This window comes from Odocoileus virginianus, chromosome 15 (assembly GCF_023699985.2).
Source record: "Odocoileus virginianus isolate 20LAN1187 ecotype Illinois chromosome 15, Ovbor_1.2, whole genome shotgun sequence".
NCBI classification, from domain to species: Eukaryota; Metazoa; Chordata; class Mammalia; order Artiodactyla; family Cervidae; genus Odocoileus; species Odocoileus virginianus.
In genome coordinates this window covers 1,072,004-1,099,232 of record NC_069688.1, presented here as the reverse complement: position 1 = coordinate 1,099,232, position 27,229 = coordinate 1,072,004, and the positions used below count along the sequence as shown (strand labels likewise).

Here is a 27,229-nt window from a genome sequence, read left to right as displayed (position 1 = left end):
GTTTCTAGCATCAATTTGCCAGTTTAAGCCACTGGGGTCAGGATAAAGCTTTGGCTGCTATGGAAACAGCAGCAAGCTTTTAAACCACACTGCACCTGGAACCCCAACTGGCCCAGGAAAACCGAGCTTTAGGATCAACCTAGAGCCGACTGGGCAGCCACTGCCAACAGTTCCAGAGGAGACTGGTATTTCCCCAAAACTCAGCACTTCATCTAAGGTACCGGGCCAGGTATCAACAAACACAGACTCTGCTGCCTACAGTGTGTTAGAGACGGGCAAGCTGTCGAGGGGGACGTGCTAACAACCATTGTTTTAAAAAATGAAAACAAAGACTCCTCACTTTACATACATACAATCAAGAACAAGGAATTCCCTGGTGGTCCACCGGTTAGAACTCCGCACTTTCACTGCTGTGAGGCTGGGTTCAGTCCCTGGTGGGGGAACTAAGATCCCATAAACCTCAAGGAACAGCCAAGAAAAGAAAAAAATACAGAAACAGACCTCAAGGACAAGGGTATAATTAAGGGCTACCACTAAAGACTGCAGAGCTGTAATGAAACCTTCTGATGGTACTTGTATCAAATCAAAGCAGTGTCCAGAGTCCCCTCACAGGCAAAGAGGATGCAGCGCTCCATGAGGAAGTGCTGGAAACCACTGAACTATCGAACAACACGGAATTATTTGAATTACGGTCCATGTGTCAATTGAACACAAAATGGCCAAATGTTTTTAAAGTGAAGAAGTATGAAATATATTTGAGAAATGTTCAAATCAAAATTAGTTCTCTTACAAGGTTAGCATTTTGGTGAATGAAGGGAACACACACAGCTTTAGTCTGGGGTTACATTCATTCTTACTAAGACCATCAAGACAACCAGCAAGAACATTCTGCAGCATTCTGCAGTCACCGCCCCCCCACCCCCAACACACACACACCTGAAGTCAGCTGAAGGTCAGCGCACCACACCGGGGATGAGTCATGTCTGCACCATTTACAGGACTGCCAGGCACTGCTGAGCGACCAAGACTGTGGTCGAAAGGCACACTGCAGACCTTGTGAAGTCTTTCCACCCTTCCTAAGCCTTCCCACTGTCTCAGTCACCTATGGTCCTGTTTTACCAGGAGGAGGGCGTGGTCCTAGGACGCTGGGGAGCCCCAGTGCAGGAGGGCACAGGGGAGGGCCCACTCCCCTCTGAGCTCAGGATGAGTGCATGGGACATCACCCGAGGAGGAGGGGAGGGAGCCTCCCAGAGGGCATCAAGCAGACTATCAGCTCAGGAAGCTGCCCTCTGTCTTGAGCAACCCCTTAACCTGAGGGCCCCCGAGGATCTGTGATAAAGAAGCCCGCTTTGGTACCTGAATCCTCCTGCTGTCTGGAGAAGTCTGCGACTCAGGGCCAGCGCTTTCCTGCGGTCACCGGGGCTGACGCGCTCACAGCAAGTGGCACAATCACCTGTGGGATTAATCCCGGCCATCCCGACTCCATCAGAAATGATTTCTCACAGCTGCAGTCCTCTCAGTAGATACTGAAAGCCTCAGAATGTAAATACCCTTTGATCCTGCAATTCTGCTCTTTGGAAAGCAAAACCTGTACAGTCTGTGGATCAACACCACTGAGAAACCTGCTCGCGTAAAGGAAGATCGATTCTGACACAAACTCCACATTGTGGGATTACCTGTTGACGTGGAAATGTGCCTAATAATAGGCACAAAAGGCACATTATAAATCAACTATACATAATGGTCCCATAAAGTTTTTTTTAAGGTATGCATGCAGAGAGGAGCTTTCTGGTGGCTCAGCCATAAAGAACCTACCTGCCAATGCATGAGTTCAGTTCAGTCGCTCAGTCATGTCCGACTCTTTGCGACCCCAAGGACTGTAGCACACCAGGCTTCCCTGTGCATCACCAACTCCCAGAGCTTGCTTAAACTCATGCCCATTGAGTCAGCGATGCCATCCAACCATCTCATCCTCTGTCGTCCCCTTCATGCAGGAGACGCAGGTTCAATCCTGGGCTGGAAAAATCCCCTGGAGGAGGAAATGGCAACACACTCCAGTATTCTGCCTTGGAAAATCTCATGGACCAGAGGAGCCTGGTGGGCTACAGTCCATGAGGTCGCAAGAGAGTCGGACATGACTGAGCGACTAAACAACAACGTTGAATGCAGAGAAGGGGTATTCTAAGTGATTCACCATTATATATATAGTTATTGCTTCTATATGACCCAAAGTTATTTCCTAATTTAGTTTCTTTATCCAAACTTCAAGTAAGAGCTTGATATGTGGAATGACATTCAGGACTGTTCTACAATGAAGCTGAATCTCATATGGTCCAGAGAGTGCTGACACAGGCTTGCAAGGCCAGGTAGCCCAAGAGAGTTGGATGGGGATGAAAGGTGGGGAGGCAGGTCTGCAAAGCCAACTGTGGACTCAGCTCCTGGCAGGTCCACTAAAAGACTCAGAGCTGATCACCAAGGACCAGCTCAGAAGCTCTTCCCAATCTGTCATCAGCAATAAAGTAATTGAAGACTGTTCACCCACCAGGAAAGCAGCAGGTCCCTCGCAAACAGTGTGGTACATGGACGCTTCCCCTCTGTCCTGTGTCGCTGGTGAGGCCCTTCACTCAGCGGCTACTCCAGTTTCCAAGCACAATCACAGGGCTTTTTGCCGACAGCACCTGTCACCCCTCCTAGAGCTCAGATTTCGCTCTGCCACTTTATTTATTTAGCCTTCTCCCCACTGGACTGACACCAGGTGCCCATCCCAAGCTGCATCACCACCTGCTTCATTCATCATGGATTCTCCCACAATGCACTGCACTCAGGGGTACACATGGCCAGCCTCCACTCCCAGGCATAATGCCCATCAAGGAGTCAGGGATCAACCCTCTTTTCTCCAGGCCACGAGCAACAAGACAGAAAAGCTCTGCAAGGTGAAACAGATCCACCTGGGGTTGAGCAGCTCTCATGCTTGTCTAGCACTGTGCCCCTCCTGAGGCCCAGATGGCACCGGACTCCCCAGGCCAAAGCCCGAGTTCAAGTTTCTCAGCTGCAAACACCAACAAGCACCTTTCTCTCCCACTCATTAACCCATGGGTGCTGACATCACCCAGGACTAAGTGCTGCCCCCTCCACCCAACAACCCAGAACTGGATCACAGCCTGTGAGCCAGCAAAAGGATGCTGCCTCCAGACACAAACACAGCACCTGGAAACAGAGTCTGAGCCGGAAAGGAGGCCCAGGGTCCCCACGCATCTGCCAGCCACGTAAACACTGGAGGAAGGGCTAGGTGGGGTTCCAAAGTGTAAATTTATGAACATACAGCACTGACCACAGAAACTTACCAGTGATGATGGGTTTCCAGATGCATTAAAAATATAAGGGGACTTCCCTGGTGGTCCAGTGGTTAAGAAAAGTGTTGAAAGTGTCAGTTGCTCAGTCGTGTCCGACTCCCTTGTGACCTCACAGGCTGTGGCCCTCCAGGCTCCTCTGTCCATGGGAATTTTCCAGGCAAGAATACTGGAGTGGGTTGCCATGCCCTTCTCCAGGGGACCTTCCTGACCAAGGGATCAAACCCGAGTCTCCTGCATTGCAGGCAGATTCTTTACCGTCTGAGCCACCAGGGACGCGCGCCTGCCAGTGTAGGGGACGCAGGTTTGATCCCTGGCCCGAAGATCCCACAAGCTAAGGGGCAGCTAAGTGACTGAGCCCACACCCTAGAGCCCACGAGCCGCAGCGAGAGGCGTCACCGCGGAGAGCAGCCTGGGCAGCGAGAGGGGGCCTCGCCCAGCAGTGAGCTCCCAGCGCAGCCAAAGACGCGGCTTTTCTCTTAAGGTAAAAAAAAAATGTGTTTTCTCATCGTAAATAAGCTTGTCTTCCTATCCAGATTTCTGTCTACGTGTGTTCTACCAATTAACTACTTCTGCAGTTCTACTTCTTCTTGGTTTTGTATAAAAGGACAAAAATGAAAAAGTTGGAATGCCTTCAAAACAAATAAATAAACGTAAGGGGTACAGAGTTTCTGTTGGGGGAGAAGAAAAAGTTCTGGAGATGACAGCAGTGGGAGGCACACCTAGAAAATGACCTGGAGAGTCACGATGGCCAGAAATGGAATTTTTTTCCCCTGCAGAAACTCAGTGCATCCCCCAAACAATTGAGTCAACCATCAACCTTTTAAACACGGATTCTGCAGCCACAGGGACACTGGGGTGTGGAGAGGGTGTGTACCTGTGTGGCCGCAGTGAGGAGAGCAGGAAGATGGGCTCTCGGCCCCACTCAGGCCACAGGCAGCTCCGTGCGCAGCACAGGCTGAGTCAGAAAGGAGGCACAGAGAGGGAAACGCTGAGGCCAGGAAGGAACAGCGAGTCAGCAGCCGGAGAGCGTCAGCTGGCCCAGGAGGAGGTGCCTGGTCCCGACTGAGTCTCTCCAGGGCAGAGGCACCGCCCCCCGGGCCCCTCCAAGGAGAACCTGTCCCGGCACACGTCCCCACGTCTGGGCCTCCGGCCCCAGCATAGCCCGCCTAAGGCCCCTCTGCCCCCACTGGCCTGGCCCTGTACCCACCCTGGGCTCTCAGCCCCTGGTCACTAAGGCTTAACTCGCTTCTGGACCTGCCTCTCATCAGAGCCACACGAGAGTCCCAACCTCTGTCCCTGAACAGAAGCTGCAGGACTCACCTCCACCCGGACCTCCAGGCAGGAGGCCGGGGCATGAACTTGAGGGTGCCTGGTGCTAAGGCTCCGGACACCCTCCCAGCCCCAGAGGACGTCCTCACCTCCTACCTGGACGCTCCGAGTCGAGAGGGGCTGCCATGTATCGAAGCGGGCTCCAGAGAAGACCCAGGAAGCCACTCCTTCCACTGAAAAGTAACAGCCTCAGGAAAGTTCTTAGTTCATCGTCAGAGTGCTTTCCTTGAGATCTGAAACCTCCTGACCACCCATATGCAATACCACTTTCTGCACATTCTTGTTACTTCTATCATTTTTTTCTTTCTTGCACACTGCTGAGTCTTTGAAGACTGCATGGTGAGGCCAGCTTCCCTCTGAAAGGCAGCAGCTCCACTTTTAAAGGGACAATTCATAAAAACCGAGGGCTCCATGTACAAAGTCCGCGTTCCTGAAAAGCCTGCCAGTCATAGAACGAGTAACACCTGAATGTATTACAAAACCAGCTCTCGGGGCCAGGTCTCCCCTCTCCCAGTGCATGCCAGCGACAAACAAAAAACACAAGGATAAAGACCTCTTTACCAGAACAGCCAACAGGATTCCATCTGTTAACAAAAACTAACTGTTGCATTAAAGGTTGCAAGTTCAAACACAATCTGGCTATTGTAAGCAGTGCCTCAGTTTATCAACGTAACAATGACTCTCTTTCAAAGACTGATAAAGCTCTCTGCAAATAATTTGCCCTCCAGCATTTTTAAGATACTTCACAGGATAAATATTAGCTTGGGACTTGCCTACATGAGAAGTGAAAGCTGCCAAAGAAGCAGTTTTACAAAGGAAAAAAAGAAGAAACAGCAGCAGCTGGAGGGAGCAAGTCGCCTTGCCCTGGGGTCCCCAGGCCCCGGGACCCCTGCAACCCATCCTGGGCCGCTGGTGATCAGGGGCACAGTGCAAGGCGCTCAAGCAAACCAGAGAACTGGAAAACGGAGTCAATTAAAAGGAGAGCTTTTAAGATGATGGTTGAGATGAATGCAAACAAGGAGCGTTACTGCTCAAATCTGATTTAAACTTAACTTCCTGACAGACAGGTGAGTCTCCTGGTGACCAGATGCAGGCAGCAGGGGGAGGGTGGGCCACGAGGGCGACGCCGTGGGTCAGCACCCCGAGGGCCAGGCCCATGACCGGCTCCAGACTGCCCCTCACCCTGACTTCACCTGGGGCAGCTTCACGTCTAGTCTGTCAGCATGCTGCTCAGCAGGGACAGGACGCCGAGTCACAGCAGCAGCTGCCGCCCAGCGGACAAGGGGCCCGCGAGGGGAGACGAGAGCCTTGCCGGCAAGCGGGCGGCTCGAAGAGAAGGGCTCCCCGAACCCGGTGGGGAAGGAGACTCAGCCAGGGTCCCCCAGACCTGGACCCCGGCATCCTGGCTCCTGTGACGCCACGCTTCCAAGATAGAGCAGGGCAGGCTCTGCATAGAAGAGGGGTCAGCATCCCGCGAGCCCAAACCCCCTGGAAGCAGCTGAGCTTCTGACCTCGAGGTGGGAAACGGAGCGGAGACATGGGTGCCGCCTGAAGCACGTGCGCAGCTCCACCCACGGCCCCCACCTGGAGAGGCAGTCACACCGCAGCAACACAGGCCTCCAGGCCGTGAGGACAGTTCTGGAAACCCCCCGCCACGTGTGTCCCAGGGGAGGCGCTGGGCAGGCACTCAGTCTTAAGGACCCCAACCACCCAACACCGGGAACCAGCTCCCTGAGAATCTGAGCTACTGGGCAGGCTCTCCCCAGGGCGTAGACGGCCCAGAAGGACAAGAGGGCACTCTCATGATTACGACACCGTTGGCTTTATGAGGGTTTTGACCCAGGGCTGTCACTAAAATGATAAAGTTATTACAAAAGCATGAATTTAAGGATTCTACTCGGTTATTAGAACCAAGCGCAGCCTCTCTCTATAAAGGCAGGCACAGAGCGGCTGACCACAACCTCCCCTGCACAGTACCTGGTCACGTACCTGCCTGCCGCTACGGCCCTGGGATGACCCTCGAGGAGGGGCAGGCTCCGAAAACAGGACAGCAAGACGGGCAACTTGCCAGCTGGCCGAGGGACCTCCTCTGACCCTCACACCCCCACTTCCAGGTGCCTAGAGGGGACGGACCTGAGACCACGAGGGAGCCTGTGTCCACGCTGCCCACCTGCCAGGGGCCACGGGCAGCGGGGCTGGAGGGCTTAGCCGTGGCTGCCACAGGGTAGGGCTCCCCCCGCACTGTGCCCACCCTGTCCCTCCCCCCGGCCCCTCACAGGGACACCCAGGTGTGCACCACCCCGCAGGAGGGCTCTGTGCCTGACCTGCGTGCTCGCCTGCCTGGGCACCGTGCAGCCTGGGACCTGTGGCTGCAGCCCGGCCACGCAGCCACAGCTCTGGGGCCGGCGCTAGTCTCCGCGCCGCCTCAGGCCCCAGGGTTCCCTGCAAGCGGCACAAGCTGGACGAGGTGGGGATGAGCAGCCTCCACCCCAGTCCAGATGGCCTTGCCCAGCCCGGCAGGGCGGCCCCAGCAGTGTGAGCTGGCTCCACGTGGACCCAGCACCAAGTGGCCGGTACCGGGCATCATCGATAAGTCACCCAAGCTCTGTTATTTTACAGTTTGCTACATCCAAACCCCAAAACCTCACCACCAAACGACCCTCCAATGTCCTGAGCTGTATGCAGAGCCTCGTGGGGGTGAGGAGCCAAGCCCAGGACCCCCAAGGACACCATGAGTCTCTGTGCTGAGAAAAGCTGGGGGCACTGAGTGCTTACCCCCTCGAGAAGCGAGCAGTGGCCCCCTCAGAGCAGGCTGATGTCTAGGTCACCCCATCTCCTGCCAGCCCCAGGTTCTGGGCCCCCTGGGGCTTCCCGCACAGCGTCCTGGGACCAGCGCCCCGGGACACATGGGAGAGGCGGGTGGCAGGAGAGACAAACGAGGACACCAAGAAGGCCTCGGATTCCCCAGAAATGCCAGGTCGACACCAGCTCCCAGTCTGCCGAGGCACTCAGGGCAATCTCACAGCCCCGGCCAAGTGGGCTTCATCCCCTCGGTGCACAGCCACAGGGATCCTGCTGGACAGCCTCTCCGAGGCTCAAAGGCAGAGAGAGGCGGCAACACAGATAGGGATTTGCACTCAGTTACAGCCCCGGCAGCAGCGTGAGGTCAGGGTAGCCAGGAGGAAAGGCCACGGCACTTGGCGGTCGGCGCCCAGCACACCCATGTCCACACAAGGCAGCGCCCCTGCTGTATGGTCACACACGTGCTGCCTGCACCTGAGCCAGGTACTAAGGCTGAGGATGGCGGCGGTGGGGATTCTCCTGTGACCTCGATGAGGGCTGATGTCACACCGCCATCCCTGGCTTTGACTACGGCCACAAGTGCTTGCTTCACCCTGGGACTCAGTGACGACACTGACTTTCTGCAGGGCAGTCGTGAAAATGCTGAGGTTCGAAGATCCCAGGAGAGCTGGGCACCCAGCGCGGGGCCCAGAGCGGCTGGCGGGCCGCAGGGACGTGGGCAGGCGCCGGCCGGCTCACGGCACACCCTGGCACGCTGGGACGGAAAGTTGGCCAGGGCTGGCGAGGATGTGTGGTGTCTATAAGAATGTTCCTCCCTGGGGAGCCTCTGGAAACGAGACTCCGAGATACTTTCATTCTTTTCCTTATTTGCCGCTCTGAAAAATAAGCTGTTCTTCCTATTCTGAAATGGAATATGGTCAAAACCTTCTCCAGTGAACAATGACCCAAAGAAAAAGGTCACCAGATCCAAAATATGTCTCATTTGGCCAGGGGCCCGAAGTAACTCTATTCTGTTTATTTGGTTTCTCTCCTGGGGGATAAAAGCGCAATCCAGCGCCAAGTTGGCCTCTGCTCGTCCAAGTCCTGCGAAGACGCTGAGACGCAGGAAGCTTCTCGCTCCCTCTGGCGGGTCCCCCTGGGCGCAACCCCCGCCCAGGCCCAGGGCTCGTCTCTGTCCCCAGGGGCCTCACAGGGGAAGGAGTCGGCGCTCTTTCAGCTCCGGCCACCCAGGGTGTCCCCTCCATGCGCTGACCCCCAGCCAGGATGACTGCAGGGAGCAGGTGACCAGAGAGGCAGAACCAGAAATGCGGCTGTAACGGGGGCTCAGCATCAGCCTGGCTCCACAGCGGGCGTCCCCCACCCCAGGAGGCTCCCTCCAAGGGCGAGCTCACCATCCTTGGAGGTCCAGCGAAGAAGGGACCACAGGTCCCCACCTTCCCCACCTGGGTCCTTGGCCCTAGGGCTTCCACAACAGCAGCCGCTGGGACCATGCCCAACACCCCACATCTCAATGGGCCTTCCTAGGTCAGGGACCCACCTGTCACTCTGAGCTCAGAGCCACAGCCTCACGCACGGCCGGCCCTGCCAGGGCTGCAGTGCAGGCCATTCCCATGTCCGTCCACCCCTCACTACAGCATCGCTGACTGCCCGTCCAGGGCGACGGGCCCGTGGCGCAGCCCAGACCCGTGTCCCATTGTCATGCACAAGGATCGGCTTCCGAGGACTCGCTCCCAGGGTGTGAGCCCCACTGAGCCGCCAGCCCCCGTTCCATCCTGCCAGTCTGCGTCCCCTCGGCACCCTCTGCGCCCACACTCAGACGGTGCTCCCCAGGATGCGCACACCCCAACACAAGGCCGAGGCGAAGGGGAGGGGGGTGGGCAGGGGCGGGCACAGACGCTGAGGAAGCAAAGGGAGTCCTGAACGCACGGGCTTGTACACACTTCCTGAGGCCCACGCGGTGGAGCCCAGGATGTGTGCAAGCGTGAGATTTCAGTCTTCCCCAGTCTCTGAAGACGCTCGATCTTGAGTTTGAGCAACGCTTCTAGAACCAGTGAGGGGGCTTTTCAGCCCCTGACATCAGTCCACAACATATCAGGACACAGCTGAGGCCGCATGTCAGCCTGAAGGGGCGGCGGGTGGGGGGGGGCTGTCACATGGGGGAAGGCGGGTGGGGAGACCTAGGGGGCCGTCCTTCTGGGCTTCTCCTGAAGGAACACTGCCTCAAAGGCACAAGGGAGCCCAGCTCGGCTCCGGCCCTCTGGGAGCCCCTCGGCTGTGCCTCCTCCCAGCCCAGCGAGGCGGGAGTGTGAGCTCATGGTCCCTCTGGCTTTCAACTCTGGGCCAGAAAGACGGGGCTTGGGCACAGACAAGGAGGACCCACAGAGGCTAGCAGCAAACGCCCCTCTGCAGCCCCGGGGAGCTCCTAGGCTGGGGAGGGGGCGGCCTCCACAGGCGCTCACTGGAAAGAGACCACAGCAGGACACATAAGCATGCAGGCTGCAAACATACCTTACTGCACCTTTACAGACTCCTAAACCAGCTTAAAGCCTTTCCAGAATAAGGCAAACATAAGCAGAATAAGTCACTGTTCCCAAGCGAGCGTTTCCCCATCAGGCGCAATGTAGTGACGGCACGAATCTGCAGCGGACCCAGTTCCTGCCCACTGTCCCCGCGGGAGCAGGCCCAGGAAACCCCACTGTCCCCTTAGCAGTAGCCCTCCTGCGACACCGCTGTCTTCCCTCTGTGCACACCTGCCCCCAGCAAACAGAAGCAACTGCCCTTCACAGACTGCTCACACCTGGGTGCGGCCGGCCCTGCGAAAGCACCATCCTAGCCAGCCGCCGGGGGCAAGGTGCCCCTCGTGGGGTCAGCGTCCGTCCCTGGACACTGAGAACAGCCCAGAGGCACAGGGCAGATGGGGAACCAGGGCCGCTGCCTGGCCTGACCAGCCGCTGCCTCTCTCCAGGCTGTGGGCACTGCCCCTCCTACCCCATGGCTCAGAACCGCACACCGAGGGCACCGCCGTCGAAGGACAAAGGCCTGCAGGGCCCGTGGGAAGCCTGTAAGTGATGCGCGAGAAACTCAGCGCAACACCTCACTCTCTCCTCGACACTAATGTTAACAGGGAGAAGACATAACCACAGCTACAAACCTGCCCTGGCGGATATAATTTACAGCGTCATGACTCAGCTGCCCTGACGGCTGACAGGTGAGGTCACCTGGAGGCATGGCAGTGTTTGCACAAGGGAGCCGGCATCCCGCAGGGCCAGGAGAGCAGGCTGCGCACCGCCCCCGGGACCACCCGCCCTCCTCCGAAGCCCACTGAGCCCCCCAGGGCTGGCCCCCTGGAGCACCCTTCATGGTGCGCCTGCACTCCCCATGTCTCCCAGGGAGCACGGAGCATCCTTGGGAGTGGCAGGATGGCCGGGCTGGCGCAACAGCCAATTAAAGGCAGTTAACTACAAATAGGAAAATTATGTATTTGGTTAAAGAAGTTATTCTTTGGGGCATCTGGTTAAGTCTGTCAAGAAAACACTTTGGGGAACTTCCCCAGCGTTTCCACTGTGGGGGGCATGGGTTCAATGCCTGGTCAGGGAACCCACATGCCAGGCGCTTGTGGCCCGAAAAAAAAAAGAAGAGAGAAAAAACTTCAGACCATAAAAGGCTCACTGTGCGGCTCACCACACCACCCTCCCCGAGGGCTGTGGCGGGCTCATGCTGGGCCTGGGAGTCAGGCTGGCAGCAGCCCGGGTGCCTCTGGGCACCAGATGGCTGCTGCCCACAGGGCCCCAGGTGGGGTGAGGCCCTCGGTCCGCACGCTGCCCCACCCACTCCTGTGCTCACAGACCTGACCCCGTGCTCGTGGCCCAGCGCAGGGGACACAGTGGACAGCGACACATCCACCTGCACACACTTCTGCTCACATATCGCCTGACTCCATGGCCCTGGCCAGGACACATGGCCCAACGCGCCGGGCCAGCCCAGCTGCCAGACCCCACCAGCTTCCTGCCCAGCCGCACAACGGCACGCGCTCCCGCCCCCAAGCCGGGCGCGCATGGGCCCGGGAGGTCCCATCTCCCACTGGAGCGCATCCATCCCTCCCGGGAGCCGCCAAGCCTCTCCCTGGTGTTGCATCCTCATGCTTCATGTGGGTGCGTCACGGCAGCTGAAACTCTGAGTGGACCTCCTAGGTGCCAACTACTGTCCACGGAGCTTTGCGTGTGCAAGCTCGCTCTATCCTTGCAACAGTCCAATGCAATGAACAACATTCTTAGCCCCAGTCTGCAGATGGGAAAACTGAGGCACTAGGTTGCTTGCCCAGAAGCTGCAGGATGGTGACTGCTGGGCCCTCAGGGGGACAAACAGCAGCCCAGCCGGCGATGCTGCGTCCCAGCGCTGTCGTGAGCCTGTCAACAGTGTCGCTGCTGGGCTAGGAAAACCAACGGGAACTGGAGGGGAGAGGCCAGAGCCCCGTTCTGGTCTTGCTTTTTCGTGGGAACCCTCGCCCAAACGCAGGGGTCAAGCGGTCGCGGAGACCTGCAGCTCACGGGGTGGGTGGGTGGGAGGTGAGGGCCAAGCAGGGGCCAGGCTGGTTCCTTTCCAGGCGGAAATGGAAACCTGGCCAGATCAAAAGTCTTTAGTTCAAAACAACCTCTATTTCACCTTTCACACAGGGCAGACAAGCATGAGAGTGGAGCATAAAGTCACAAAGACGTGATTTGACTTGCGGCTTCCTGTGAGGACAGGATTCTAATCTTTAGGGCTGCAGACGGGGTAACAGATTGCTGAGAATTATCAGGGACGGCTGTGTGCTCTTCATCTAAAGAGTATGAAGAGGTGGTGCTATATGCATGGGGGACTCCAGGTTTTCCCAGCTGAGAGGAGATGGGCTGGAAAGGATCACATGGCCTGTCTCAAGAGGAACTAAGTGGCCGCCTGCCAGAAACCAGCGGGGTCCTTCTGCAGAGGGGGCCTGGAGGAGGCCCATGGGGAAGGCTGGAGAACACCCCAGGACCTCCTGTTCTGTTAAGCAAACAGACTCAGCAAAGGAGGCCGCCCCCCACTCCTCTGAATCAGGAGCCAGACAAGCAGGCCCAGCGGATGCCTGGCACTGTAGCTTCAGACCCTGTGTCACGGTCCTAAGAAACACCCTGTCCCTCATGTCATCAATGAAAAGGAGCTGGTGGGGCAACTAGAACCCGGGACACCCCCTCAAGGAACTTGAAATAAAATACATGTTACGATAGTAGTAGACTGTCATACACATTACATACATGTGATTATGTATGCTATAGTATGTTATACTATGCAGTTAGATAAACAATGTTACATACATTGTTTAATACACACACAAAAGACAAAGTGTACTGTTCTGCCCAGGACTCCCCAGAGGGCCTCGAGTCCTTTATACTATGAAACTGCAAAATGCAGCCGCCCTCGGGATCCATGCACGGGGAGCCTGCAGGTGCAGGGGGCCCACTCCCCAGGCTGTGACACATCTGGCTCTGGGGTAACCACATCAGGGGCAGCACAGTCAGAAATCTAACCCGGTGCCCCTCTTAAGACCCTCTCAGAGCTGACACCAGGGCCCCTGCGAGCTGCAGCTGAAGGCCTGATGCTTCCACTGTGGCTTGGCTGGGAATTCCACCCCCACCCCGAGCCTGACCTCAATGTGACACTGCTCAACGCTCTTGGACAACCTTGACTCTCGGAGGCTCTCGCTGCTAATTTTAACTACCCTACATTCCCCACAAAGTGAACTGGAGCATCCTAACGTCACAGGCACGACAGCATCCCCGGCAGGGGCTCTGCCCACAGCTCCCAGGCTCTCCAGGGCCCGGGTTGGACGCCTGAGTCTGCTGGGCAGTCGCTGCTCTTCCCCATCATGGCAGCTAGAAAACACCACCAGTCATCACCTGGGGGCTGATCTCCAGCCAAGACCAGAGCTAGACGCTCCAGGAGACGGAGCAGGTAGCCCACCTGGCGGGTCCCTGACCTGTCTCCAGACAGGGACTTTTGGCCCACTCCCTAGGGGTGCCAGGAGAGCCGTAAGTGCCCCGTAACGCACACCTAAGATGCTGTCTCCACATTTCTGTGAGAAGGAAGTCCGCACCTTTCAGCAGGCTCAGAGGATCCGTGGCCCGACTGGGTACAGAGCCACCCTGGCTGGGGGGCAGGGGGCAGGGCGCACACACGGTCACTCAGCTGGTCAGGGGCATTGTTGCCGTGATGTGGCTGTTACGTCATCTTCTCATAGCTTTTTAAGGTCAGTCCCTCCTTTTGTAATTTCCTTTAGAATGTAGTTGAGCAATTTAGGCGCAAACAAACAAAAAAGGCAGATGAAACAGAAACCAACATGGGCAGCCCTGATTGTTGTGGAGCTGGGGGTTTTATGAAACAAACATGGTGACAGCAGAAAGTAAAGATCAAAACGCACTTTCTGGAGCTGATCCTAAACGAACAGACAAAAATACAAACCACTGTGAGTAAAACAACCGTCATTCTGTCAAATGCAATAAAGTCAGCCCGGCGAGCCCTGATGTCTATAGAGGAGTCCTGAGTAAATGTTATTTACTTGGCTCACCAGGGTGATAATGAGCTTGTTTTGAACCTTCTGTATGTTGCATTAGCTCATTCATTTAGAAAAGTAACCCAGGACAGACAGAGCTGGGGAGGGATGAGTGAGAAAAAAACAGGTCAGCAAAACATGGGTCTCACGTTTCATAACCAAACACAAGCCATACTCCAGATAACACTCTAATCTGATCTGTACGCCGACTTCAAACGAGGAGTCTGGGCATCGCCGTCTCCGTCAGACGCGGTCTGGCTCTTCCTTCCGCACCCGGCTCCAGGCCGTCTGCCAGGCGCTGCACCCCCAGTTCAGAGCCGACCCAGGCCAGGTTTTCTTCCCTAATCCAGCCTCTCACCGCACTGCCAGCGCACACACATCAGCCCTGGCACACACTCACACCAGCCCAGAGAACACGCATCAGCCCCGGCACACACACATCACCCCAGAGCACATGCATCAGCCCCGGCACACACACACATCAGGGGGCTCAAACTGCCCTCAAGTTGTTCCAAGGCTGCCCTGCAGATAAGGAACGGAGCCCGCCTGCAGCCCTGGGGAAGGAGGATGTGGCCTGTGCACGAGGGGCCTGAAGCCCCAACCCCACTCGACCTGGGCTGCTCAGGACGCGGCCCAGAACCCAAGCCACCGTAAACCCACGGCTGTCAGGTCCCACTCAGACAGCAGGAGGCAGGAAGCTGGTCCCACAGGCAGGCGCCCACACGTGACCAGGCCCCTCCGTGGAAGGCCACCCCATCTCAAACAGACTCTTCGCCTCGCGTGGCCTGCTCGCTGATCCTCCTGGTGCCCCGGGCCCATGAGTGGAAGGCTCCCAGTGGCAGCCAGGCCCAGGGTGCGCTGTCATCCCCACTGCTGTGTCCCTGAGCCCCGCCTGCCCCCCATATGGACCTAACTCCCCTGGCTCTGCCTGTGGGTGCCACCTGCTCCCCACCACCAGTAGGATGAGCCGATGCAGCCAGACCACCCACCTGCCATCACCCAGGGCATCGAAGCTGGCAACCCCTGCGACTCCCACATGAGTATGAAGGAGGAACTCCAAAATGCTTGGTCAATTGATCATCACATCAAGACAAAACCCATCAGCCTAGAAACTGACTCTCAGAAGCAAGACGGTAAGCAGGAAGTATAGGCAAATCCGGGTCGTCCGCATGCCCTCAGGACCCGGAGTGTCCCTGAGACATCAGAACCAGGCTCTGGGCTCCCAGGAGTGTGGCCACTATGCTCAGCATGAGGAAAACGGAGCCTAACGGCAACTCCACGTAAACCGAACGTGCAAATCCTGTTTAACGTAAGAGGGCAACTCACCTACTGGTATCGCATCTACAAGACAGAAAAAACACATGGCTCTCACTCTACAGAGTATGAGATGGAACCGCAAAGATGCCACGGCAGCCGGCCTCGCGTGTTCCCTTGGGGTTTAACTTCCAGGGGTGTCAGGAGAGGGCAGTTATGCTGGGAAAGGAATATTGCATGCATCAAAGACTTGCAATAAAAAAAAAAAGAATGTGAATTCAGACAAGATCTTCCTGGGGTGGAAATGTGCAAAAAAAGAAGAAGTAAGAATGGTTTGAAAAAAAGGTCGAAAAATCCTAGTTTGGGGCTTAAGACCAAACTGTGGTAAAAATAAGACTCAGCCAGGTCAAACTCTGATCAGGAAGACCCTGGGCCCATGGGCCAGCACCTTGGGCCTCCCCTGCACCCTACCACAGCGAGGCATTCCACCAGGCCAAAAGGCACAGCCTGCATCCGCCCTTGGGAAACACGGGTGAGCAGTCCGGTCGGGGGTCAATGGACAAAGGTCCCAAACACCCACTACAAAGCTACCATTACCTGCCTGCCTTTGCCCACTGTCACCACCCTTGCCGGCCTCAGGATGATAAGGGTAACCCGGGACACCACCGTGCCCCCTCATGTCAGCCAGTCGGGGAACGAGCTGGTCATACCTGTGACCCTCCCTCACCGGGCTGTGCTGAACTGGGAGCTTGGGGTTTTCAGTTAGGGGAGCCATGGCTGGTCCCTAAATAGAAGGACTTCTCGTGTGAAAAATGAGGCTAGCCACTCAAAGGCTGTTTTAAGTTGAAATGTTATCAGAAGCTGTGAGTGTAAGCGGCCGGGCTCTGAGCCAGGGCTGGGCCTGATGGAGCCCCGCCCAGTCCCCGACCTGCAGCTGTGTGACGGGATCCAGGGCAGAGACAGGTCGAGAGCAGCACCTTCCCTCGGGAACGCGGGGGAGGACGCGGGGGACAGGGCAGGACCCACCGAGCAGCCTCAACTTGAGCCCCGTCTTCTGAGCTGCCTGGGCAGGGGAGGGGGAGGGATGCCCACCACTGTGGGAGCACGCAGGGATCCTGAGGAGGGCAGCTGGGAAGCCAGGCCAGGAGAGCGGCTGGGTGGGCAGGGGGCTCGGGCACTCCATGTCCAGTCCAGGTGCCTCGCTGCACACCGGCTGAAGGCAGCTCCTCTCCACGGGCCCAGCCGCGGTGGGCACGGCACAGCGCGTCTCTCCTTGGCTGAGAGGACTGCAGAAGCCCAAGGATGCCACGCTGGCCAGCAGCACATTACGCTCTGTCCCCTGCCCCTCCCGGCCGCGCCGTCCAGGCTTGGCGGGGCCTCTTCCCGGGCACGTCTCTGTGGCAACGTGGGCAGGTCGCACCTGATTAAGACGGGCTCAGCTGGAGGCCCGCCCTACCTCCACCATGCACAGCCACAGCGGCATCCTCCCTCCCGGACAGTCGGGCTCCTTTTCCTCCTAAGCCAGCTGTGAGGGCCTCCACTTCCAAGAAGTCCTCCCTGAACAGGCTCAGGTGAAGGTGACAATGATCTGGAGCGCTCGGCCAGCACTGCGGCCCTCGTCTGTGTACCTTTCTTCAGCTCTCCCCTCTGCACAGACGAGAGCTGCTTTTGCATTTCCCACGGTCCCTAGTGCGCTTTCCAGCAGAGGCACTCAGCTAGGAGACGGAGCTCCACACGGACTCCTTAAGCTCTCTGGGCCTGTTTCCTCATCCATAAAGTGGGGACACCACCCTCCTGTGCAGAGTGGTTGGCGAATTCAGAAGTTACCTCGGAATCTAGGCGGCACCTCGCACAGAACCTGCTCACGGTCCCCACACACAGGCGCCTGATAAAGACGCCGGGGGCCCTCCCAGGGGCTGTGAGCACCCACAAACACTCAGAGAGGATGGGCGATGCCTGGCCACACGGGTGCCACCCAGTGAGCCCCGTGCATCAGCACTACTAAGGACAGCCCCCAGGCTCAGCTCACGTGATGGCCTCGCTGAGGATCCGGGTTCCCCCCCAGACAATCCACCTGGTGGTCTTACAGCTGCCCCTGCCCAGGTCATTTAAGTCAAGAGCACAGAGGACTTCCGCCAACAGCCAGCGGGGTTGGCGGGGTGGTAGGAGCAGTCCTCCAGCCCTCTCTCATGGAGCCGGCCTGCCATGGGGCAGGCCTGAGACCCCAGGCCACATGTGCTAGAGGGCTCCAAGCCCAGGCTGAGCTGGGCGGGCAGGAATAATCCCCAGATGGACAGGTTCTAAGGGGCCACAAGGAAATCCACGTTAAAACTGGTAAATTTTCCCAAACCGTGTGGAAACCAGCCAGAAAGCACAGCCTGCGCTCCAGGTTCCGGGCGCTCCCCGCCGCTCAAGGCGGAACCAAAGGCCTATCTGACCTTTACAACCACAAACTGCCGCCTTCCACGGGCTCTTATCCGCACACAGCCTCTCCGCAGAGGCGGCACCTACGGCCGGGGACTAATCGAGGACTGAGAGTCAGCTGTCTCTGAGACCCAGCTGGCGGCAGCCTGCCCACCTGCCCCTACGCCGCTCCTGCCTCCTCTTCTGTTCACAGCATTGGTGTCACCACCATTGTTCACCCACTGGGAAAACGGTCCCCACTCTCACCTGCATTTGGTGAGCGACAAGCATTTCACCCTGTGAAAATGTACTGATGTTTTCCACACACTGTCACAGCACGGGAGAGCCAAAGTCATGCTCCCCAGACTTCCAGAAACATGTATATTCATATGGGTGGAGGGGCCCTGCACCCCCAGGGCTCACGGCCACGCAGGAGACCCAACACCTCAGGCCCCGCACCCTCATCGGTGAGGTCTAAGGTGAGCTCGCGGGCTTGGCCACTTACTGTGTGGCTTGGGATAAGTTGCTTGACCTCTCTGTCTGTGCCCCCTTCTCCTCTCTGTTACACATAGCACAGCCCTGGCCACATGGTTAGATGAGGAGCTGAGTGCTCCTCCCAGGAGGACCCAGCCCTCAGGGTCTGCTAAGTGCCCACATCATGCTCCCCAGGTCCTAACACAGGGGCTGGAGCTCCGAGTGGTGGGCGGCTTCTGGGTCAAGGCCACCGGGCCGGGGCTGGACCAGGGCTGGGTGCTATCGTGTCTCTGCTGCAGAAGGCGGCACAGGGCCCCTCCCAATTAACCCTCTTCAGAATTAAGAACACTTTCAACGTCTGAATAATTCGATGATGAGCCAGTTCAACGTGTTTTAAACAGCGCTGAGCCTTCTCTCAGCTGCCCTGTCCCACAAGGTTTGCTGAGCCCCACGCCGGCAAATCCAAGAACACGCCGGCCTCAACCCCACAACCCTGTCCTGCACCGAGTCACAGCTGACTGCGATAGGTGCTCGGAAGGGGGGGTGGGGGGGCGGAGGGCAGCGCTGGATGCCCTGGAGGGCCCGGCTCCCTCCGACAGAGGGTGGTGGTGTGCAGGCTGTGAAGGTGAGGCTTCCAGCCGCCGGCTTTTACTGTAAGTGACTTGAGGACCCCAACGGTGACACCAGCACCCCAGCTCCACGAGCAGGACGGGCATGCTGAACCCCTCGGTGTGGGGTCACCTGGACACCCTGGTTTCCCGTGAGCAGCCCAGGCCTCTCTCTAAGCCACTGTGGCAGGGGCCCTAATCCTTTAGTACCGGGTCCAAAAGGCCAAGAAGATGTGAACGTGGTTCTGGGCACAGGGGTCCCCAAGGGGCGGGGGAGGCGGCACGGCCTGGCCCACCGCTTCACCACCGGGACACACTCCAGGACCCCCGGATGTGGCCATGGCCTCGCGCCTACCTTCCCTTATCTCTAGAAACCAAGGCTCTGCCTCACAGTCCGAGGACACATGTTGCCCACGTTCAAGGTGAAACATTCCTAAGCGGATTGCTAATGGCCGGACCTGAGGACACAAGATGGGAGGACAGCAGGCTGACCCACATGAGCAGGGTCCACAGAGCTGGGAGAGCAGCCAGCCCTCCTGCCCAGCACGAGCACCAGCAGCGGAGCCCCCTGGTCACTTGGAACCTCCCCTATGTCACAGACTGCCCGCAACACAACTTTCTACAGCCTCCAGCCAAAGCCTGTTCTGGTCAGGGTGGGAAGGCAGAGTAATCTGCTGAATTACTAAACTTGCTGTCATATCTAATATCAACTGGGTTTTAAAGGCTAAACACAGTACATGTTCACGTTTCGAGGGCATCTCCGGCTTCCCTAGGAGAAGGCCAGCCCGGACTTCTAGCGGCTCTGAGGAAGGTCTGGAAACTGACGCCAGCACCACCCGCTTCTTAGGGAGAGGCCCTGCTTCCCAAACCCTGACCTGCCGGGCCCCTCTGCACCCCCAGCCCCAGGGCCCTTGCCCTGGAGACCAGCAGCGGGCACACTCTCCTCCCTGCTGACACTCTCACTGGGCCCGAGAAGGGAGACTTGCAGAGTAGGCTGGTGGATTCCCGCAGGGGGGAGAAAAAACCTCTTTAACTCACAGCACTAGTCCATAGGCTTGCATTTTAACCCAACCGAATAAAAATGCATTGCCACTAACCAAAACACACTCGTTTATGAGCTGCACCGTCTTGTGCCCTTTAACACAGTCCATCTAGGAAACATGCGGTCAAATATCCCAGCACACGCAGAGGCGCACAGAAGGCACCATCTAACAGCAGCCTGCTGCTCCATCCCCCAGGCCCAGCCCGGCGACAGAACAGCACTCTACAGCCAAGAGCAAACGCCAAGCTCCTTTGGGGTTCTCAGGCGTGGGAGACTCTGAGTTCACAGATCCTCGGTGTTATCCAGTCTGTGACAGTGGTCAAGTCTAATGCCCCACCCCGCAAGGTCACCTTCACACTCTCGCTTCCTCAGTCCCTGTTGGGAGTGGGGGTACTGGCATCAGGGACAGGGGGATAATTCCTTTAATAGAGGCACTTTAAAGGGACCCAGCCAGCTCTTTAAGACACATTCTGCCTATGTGTAGTTATCAAGTAATTATCATGACCAACAATACATTTCTGCTTCTGTGATCAATTTTGTACTGATATTTACAGTGATAAAAATCTCTCCTGGGGGATCTGCCTGGTGGCTGGGGATCCACCTCCTGGTGTGGGGGGGTGTGAGTTCAATCCGAAGTCAGGGAACTAAGATCTCACATGCCGTGAGACAACTGGGCCCATGTGCCGCAACTGCTGGGCATGTTCAACACAACCATAAAGAAACAGCACCGAGCCTGTGTGCAGATGCAAGCCATAAATAAATAAATACTTTTCAAAAATTTCCTCTGGATTAACACAGCTTCATGATCACAGAAATGTTTTAAACTGCAGTTTAGGTATACTCTGGTGACAGAGAAGTGTGAAGAATGATCAATAAAAGGCTTTCAAGTATAAAAGTTCATGACATTAAAATTCCACAAGGAAAGATGGGGCAGACATACAAGAGGAGGAAGAAAAGAAGACACATGTGTTAAAACTGTTAACAACAGCTTGCTCCTTTTCACACAGGGTGAGGGTGAGCTATCAGATCATGAGAGTGTTTAGTTATTTTAAATGAAAAACTCAAGATGGCAACTTAAAAAATGTGCCCGTAGTTTTTGTTATTTCACAGAACAGGGGCAAGAAAGTCTGAAGACCTCTGCTTTAAGGGACGGTCACTCTGAAGCAGCTCTAACTTAACAGGTGATCACAGTGATGAAAGGGCTGCCTTCCAGCCCCTCAGCTGATGCTCCCCTCGCCAACCCCCACGTCCACATCCCAAGTTCATCGCCCAAACCCCTCTCCTAAAAATAACTGATGGAAAAACGCTCCTCTTTCCAAACCAAAATTTACCTCCGCTTTTGGATAAATGTATTTTCCTAAAATGGTGATTAAAATGTTGTCTGTCTAAAACTGTGCAGGAAGATCTGTATGTAAAATCTCATCAACCACGACATCTGGACCAGAATCCACTCTCTTCCAATCCCTCTATATTATCTAAGGGTCTGCTATGGATTTTGCACTCAAGACCTTCCTTTCTTTCCAATGGGAAGAATTTGGTCACCAACCAATTCAATGAGCTCCAGAATTCAAGGGTGAAACCCCAGGAGAGACCCTCCAGGAAACTCCAAAAACTGCAAACCAGCTGACACAGAATCCCAGGCTGGAAGGTACTTTTTGAAGGCAGCACAATAAAGAGCCTCTCGGGCACTGGTTCAGGAATGCGGCTTCCCTCACTGCCAGCGAAATCCTGCAACAGGTTTGGGAGGGAGGATGCAAACAACAACGGCCCAGGTGGAACAAAGCCTCCCTCACCTGGGCTCAGGGCCAGCAGAGTGGGGGAGTGAGGCCAAGGCAGCCTTGCTCAGTAACTTGAAAAGGCTCTGCAAACCCTCCAGCTATGGGGGGATCCCACTTTTGGAGAGCCAGCATCTCAACCCTGCACCTGGGGGCAAAATGCCTGGCACAGCACACACCCTCGTTTAGGGGGCTCCCTGTAGGTCCAGCTATGGGCTCCAGCGACCTGTCTTCGCTTGAGGTTCCAAACTAGCAGATGAGAACTCAGAGCCCTTCCCTCCAACCCTGAGGACCTGTTTCCTTTCCCACCATCTCTAGCAGCAGCAGCGTGCTTACCCCTCAAGATGAGCGAGCTCAAAAGAGGACCCAGACAAAGCACCGGCCGCACTTCTGGGTGTCACATCCGTGTTGAGTGTCCGGGCCGTGTCCCGGTGCTGCTGCCGACCCGGGTGTGAGGGGAACACTGTCGGTGCCCTAAAACAGCAGGAATCATGCTGCCGCCCTGCAAGCCTACGGCTCTTAATCTTCTTAAAATGCCTCCTTTGAAAGTCACTTGCCGGAGCAGCAGCTTCACAAACACTATGAGGCCCCCAGTGAACGTTTCCAGGGTCACCACTACCTAAGTGGCAGTGGGTTGAAAATGACGGCCGTGTAGGCTGGTCTGAATGCAGGCAGGGAAGCTTCCTTTGCGCACACGTTCAAATGTCCACAATCTCCTAGTTAGCTGGAAGTGCCTTACTTCACAAAGGGTTAGCATTTAATACTCTTAAAAAAAAAAAGCCACTTGAAGCACATTTTGAAACTTCCACATTAAAAAGATCCTTGTTCATTGATTTTGGTGGGATAAATAAGCTAATCTAAACAAGGGGACCTTGTGCGGGCAGGGGTGGGGGAGGGGCGGTGGGTCTGGCCTCGGCCTGGGCGCCCCTGCCCGGGGTCCTCTCCCACTCCTTTCTCTACAGCCTCTCTTCTCTGGGAGGCTTTCCCCCTCTGGTCAGATTCCCACTCCGCAGAGCTAAAATCTCTCAGGTTTCCTGGCCTGGAGATGAAGACAACCCTCCTAATGGGGTTTTGCTGAGTGTCTCTTCATCAGCGGAATTATGTTGTGATTTAAAAAAAAAAAGAAAATCTGGGAAACCAGAGGAAACAAGCGAGGAGCAGCACCCTGGCCCGTCCTCAGCGGGGACTCGGCTTCCAGCGTGTTCTGGCTCCACAAATTACAGACAGGGCTCTGCCAGGGGTGTTCCCGGGGAGGGCACTGCAATTTGGGGTTGTCTGCCACCTACTGTGCTCACCAGTCACCCTCACTCCGTGCCAGGCCGACAGGCTGTTAGTCACGAACCACCCCTGCCGGCTACACAGGGCTGGGCTGCTGGGCCCCACAGGACGAGCAGGAGAGGCCAAGAGGGTGCAGACCAGGGGCAGAAACCTACGGGCACCGCGGTCAGGACACGCCAGCAAAGCCCGACCCCAGCGAGGCCGTCCACTCTCCTCCCCACCGTCCCTCTGACAACATGGATCAAACCAATCCAACACCAAGCAGCCTGAACGCCGGTGAAAATGCCTGTGTGTGCTCTCCTCCACTGGGGATGGGGGAGCAAGCGGCCGTTGCCGCAGCCCCTCCTCCTCCGCAGACCTGCAGGGCGGGCTCTCCCGGCTCTGAGAGGCCAGGGTCCCGGTGCCAGGCTCCTCCCGCCCCTGCCCGACCTCCAGCAAGCAGAGCTGAGGGCAGGGAAGAGCCCCAGGATGTTAAAAAACTGCCAGGCACCTTGGAGATCGCCCAGTCCAATCTCTGCTCTGCTTTCCCGATGCAACGCGGGCCGAGGCTGCAGCACGCATCTCAGCCAGGGAAGCAGGCCCACTCTCACAGGTCCGGAGCCCTGGGGCAGCCTCCCGGCGCGGGGGGTGGGGGGGTACCACCATCCAGGCCACAGGCACTCTCCACTCAGGGCCTCATATGCATTTCAAACATGTCTCAAACTAGCCCCTACTTTCCTTTACAGCTGCTGCTCATGATTTATCAATTAGCCTGAACAATCGGGACTGAAATTCCAGATTTTTAAGACGACTGACTCCTCCCTCCCCGCCACCCCAGAAGCCCCAGCATCCTGCAGACACAAGGATCTTCCCACCTGGGGCCTACACAGCTCCAGGCCACAGCCGCTGCCCCTCCTCACCTTCAAGTGGATTCTGCAAAATCTCTCGAGCACTCAATAAACTCTTACTGTTTCTTTGAGTACATAATTCAGATCCACCAGAAAACTGAGGAAAGTACTCATTTTTAAATGGCTAGGGTCACTCTTTTGGATGCCCTGCCATTCAATACACCGCATCAGGGTAATACACCAATCCTCCAGCTTTTTATCGTCTTCCTTTTTCTCCTACTACAGGCGCAAAATAGAAGAGCTGAAAGACTCCCCCTTACCCTACCTGTCCATTGCTGATGGGAGAAGTGGGGACCACTGAAGTGCAGAGCACATTCACAGAACGCTGGGAAGATTGACTTGGCTTTTCCCGGAAGAAGCAGGCTTCAATTCTGACAATCATTTGACCCCACAACGATGGCTTCAATCACTCATCTCCTAAACCCTCCTCCCCTCCCAGGCCTCAGGCTAGGAGATGCCCCCGAAACCAGGAGCGACCAGGCTCCTTTCGGCTGGAGTCAGCTGAGGTAACCGATGGGGTTGGATGGCTCAATGGCCCCACTCCCAAAGGAAAAAAAAATCTCACACTCCCTAGAAGATCAAGTGTGTATCCCCACCCCCCAGAATCACTATGAACGATTAACCAGGAGGCTGTGATTTTCTCAAACCACCACCCCTCCCTTTTTGACATACCTCCTCTGAAAAAGCCCGCTGGAAGGTGTTCCCCCGCAGCCCAGTCAAGAGCAACACACCCTGGGGAGGAACGGGTTAAGTTCAAGAGCTCTGGGAGGCCAGCCACGGTACAGAGACGCAGACAAACGCGCGGGGACTTCTGCAGGGCAGGGGCTGCTGGACCCGGGTGCACCGAGGCATTGGCCCCTCTTCCCCAGGCACAGCTTGGTTGCGGAGCGGAGGTGTCTTCAAAGGGGCAGACCAGAGGACGGTGCAGGTAAGACAGCCAAAAACACAGGGGCAGCCCCGAGTGTGGCCGCCCTGTGAGGCTGCTGAGGGCAGGCGTGTGCGGGGACAGGAGGGTTTCAGGCAGAGGGGACAGAGGCTGAACTCTCAGAAGTCGGCGGCGTCAGGCCGAGGGCGCGGGGCAGGGTCGAGACCGAGAGGGCCGAGGCGCCAGTCTGCCTGCGGGTAGAGTAACCCGAGAAGACGGGGGTGGGGGATGCCTAGGACTGCGGCCGGGGCAGGGTCCGGGGAAGGCGCACCCCGAGGGGAGGGGCCCGAGATGCTCCAGGAGGCTGGGGGCGGAGGACGGAGACGAGGCCGGGCAGGTGCACCCCGGGCGGAGAAGGGAAGGGGCCCAAGCCCGGAGCGTCCGTGCGGGCGGGAGCAGGCTCTCGGCCGTGGCGTGGGGGGCCTCCTCCCCGGGGAAGGGATGCCGGAGCGGGCCGGGAGCCGGCCCCGGAGCTCGAGGCCGGGGCCGCGTGGGGGCCTAGTGGGGGTGGGCAGCGGCAGGTGCCGGGCGCCCAGGTGCGGCGGGGTCAGGGCAGCGGGCCGACCGCTCACCTGTCTCCTCCGGCCGGGGCCGCGGGGCGGCGGCGCGGCGGGGCGGCCGGGCCGGGCCGGGCGGGGACGGCGGGGGCGCGGCGCTCCGGGGGCGGCGGCGGCGGCAGAGCCCGGCGGCGGCTGCTCCTCAGCTGGCCGGCCGGGCGGTCAGTCAGCGAGAGACGCCGGCGCGAACGGAGCGCTTGCGAGGATGCGGCCAGCGCGCAGGGACAACGCCGCTTTATCAGGTCGGAAACAGCCGCCGCGCGCCGCTTCCGCTGACGCAGCGCCGGCCCGAGCTCATGACTATGCAGCAGCCGCCGCGGGGGGCGGGGCGGGGCCCGAGCCACGCGGGCCTATTGGTCTCCGCGTGCCCCACCCACCGTCCCGTCCCGCCCCGGATCGGCCCCGCCCCCGGACCGGCCCCGCCCCGGCCGCATCCCGCCTCTGGCCTCCGGCGAGGGTCTGCAGTTCGCCCCCAGCCCAGATTCTCCAGACTTGAGCGCAGACCCTAACCGGGAGCCGTGACCCCAGACTCTGGCCGCGGAGGTGCCCCTCTGTAGCCGCAGGAAAGAGAACCTGCCACCCTCTCCCCTCCCGGGTTCACCCTGGTCCTGCCTCTCCTCTAACGCCTCCTGGAAGAGGCCTAAGAGCCTCGCGGCCCGCCACCAGCCTGGTCCCTCCGCAGACAGCCTCCTCCCATCCCACTCTCCCTCCATCCCCTGGCCTGACGGGTGAGGTGGGCTCCTCCGCCAGGTGCGACAGCAAAACCCTCCTTTCGGTTTCCCCTCCCTCGCCCTGGGCCTTCTCCTTTGCCCCATACCAGCCCCACCTCCCAGGCTAAGTGTGCCCCCAGCTCCCCACCCCTGCCCTTTCCAGCCTTTCCAGCCCTGGAGAGCTGGAGAGGACGCGGACCAGGGGGCCTCCTACTCGCAACCGACCCACGCCAGGGGCACCAGTCCGCTATCACCCAAGAAGCAGAGTGGCTATAGTCCCTAGGATGGGATTTCTGGGAACCCCTGGGGACAAGGTCGGAGGAGGCAGCTTGATAAACAGAGAAACGGATGATATAATGAGCTGAGGTCAGACAGCCCTGCGCCAGTGCCAGGGTTTAAGTGGCGCTGTAGAAATTACTTCACCTCTCAGAGCCTGGGTGTCCTCATCTGTAATGTAGAGATCACAAAATCCTTCTCATGGGGTTGCTGAAAGGACTGAGAAATAAAGTGTACAACACAGCCTACAAAGCAGTAAATATGGAGAAATCTGACAATATTAAGTGTTGGCAGGGAAGTGGAGCAACTGGAACTCTCATAACCCTACTTGATAGTGATGCAAATTGGTGCAGCCACCTTGGGAATCTGTTTAAAAGTACTGGATTCTATGTCAAACCTGTGACCTCCTCGATGCATACTTTCTGTGATCCTGTTTTTGTGCATAGCAGCACTGTTTGTAATAAACAGAAAGTGGAAATTACCCAAATGCCTATCAATCATAGAATGGATGTATGAATTGCAACATATTCATACAATGCAATGACAATGAATAATCTGTAACTATAGACAACAATATGGGTGACTCTCACACATGATATTTTTTTCTTTTTTCTTTTTTTATTTTAAGGGAGTGTGTTGTCATTTCTTACCCCAGGGGATCTTCCTAACCCAGGGATCAAACCCGAATCTCCTGTATTGGCAGGCAGATTCTGTACCGCTGAGCCACACTTACATATGACTTTTAGAAGAAAAAGAAAAAAACCAGACCCTAAAGCTTATAGAATTCTATGTGGATAAATCAGTAGAAATGTAAAAATGGTGGTAAAAGTCAGGATAGTGGTTAATTTTGGAGGGGGCAGTGCCAGAGCTGGGACACAGAGGGACTATCTGGGGAGCTGATGAGGTTCTGTTTCCTGATCTGGGTGCTGGTTACATGGATGTATTCAGTTTATGGAATTTTCTCCAGCTGTGCATTCATCATGTGTGA

General features: G+C 57.0%; 1 protein-coding gene across 1 annotated transcript in view; it reads right to left on the bottom strand.

Moving 5' to 3' along the window:
* Window positions 1-25,511, bottom strand: part of SLC45A4 (solute carrier family 45 member 4) — a 61,653-nt gene extending 36,142 nt beyond the window's left edge. The window contains 1 exon segment of the mRNA XM_070476925.1: window positions 25,271-25,511. The gene's annotated coding sequence lies outside the window, so the exon portion shown is untranslated.
* Between the last annotated feature and the right edge of the window lie 1,718 nt (window positions 25,512-27,229).